A 665-nucleotide genomic window follows, 5' to 3' on the forward strand; every position below is an offset into this window, starting at 1 on the left:
AGGAGGCAAGAATATACAATGGAGAAAAGACAATCCCTTTAACAAATGGTGCTGGGAAAACTGGTCAACTACCTGGAAAAGAATGAAATTAGAACACATTCTAATACGATACACAAAAATTAACTCAAAATGGATTAAAGATCTAAATGTAAGACCAGAAACTGTAAAACTCCTATAGGAAAACAGAGGCAGAACACTTACTAACATAAATCACAGCAGTATCCTCTATGACCCACCTTTCAGAGTAATGGGAATAAAAGCAAAACTAAACAGATGGAACTAATTAAACTTAACCACTTTTGCACAATGAAGGGAACTATAAGCAATGTGAAAAGACAGCCTTCAGAATGGGAGAAAGTAATAGCAAATGAAACAATGGACAAATAATTAATCTCTAAAATATACAAACGGTTCATGCAGCTCAATACCAGAAAAATAAACGACCCAATCAAAAAATGGGCCAGAGAACTAAACAGACATTTCTCCAAAGAAGACATACAGATGGTTAACAAACGCATGAAAAGATGCTCAACATCACTCATTATCAGAGAAATTCAAATTAAAACCACAATGAGGTACCATCTCACACTGGTTAGAATGGCTGCCATCAAAATGTCTACAAACAGTAAATGCTGGAGAGGGTGCAGAGAAAAGGGAACACTCTT

This window comes from Bison bison, unplaced genomic scaffold, assembly GCF_000754665.1.
Source record: "Bison bison bison isolate TAMUID 2011002044 unplaced genomic scaffold, Bison_UMD1.0 scf7180017859596, whole genome shotgun sequence".
NCBI classification, from domain to species: domain Eukaryota; kingdom Metazoa; phylum Chordata; class Mammalia; order Artiodactyla; family Bovidae; genus Bison; species Bison bison.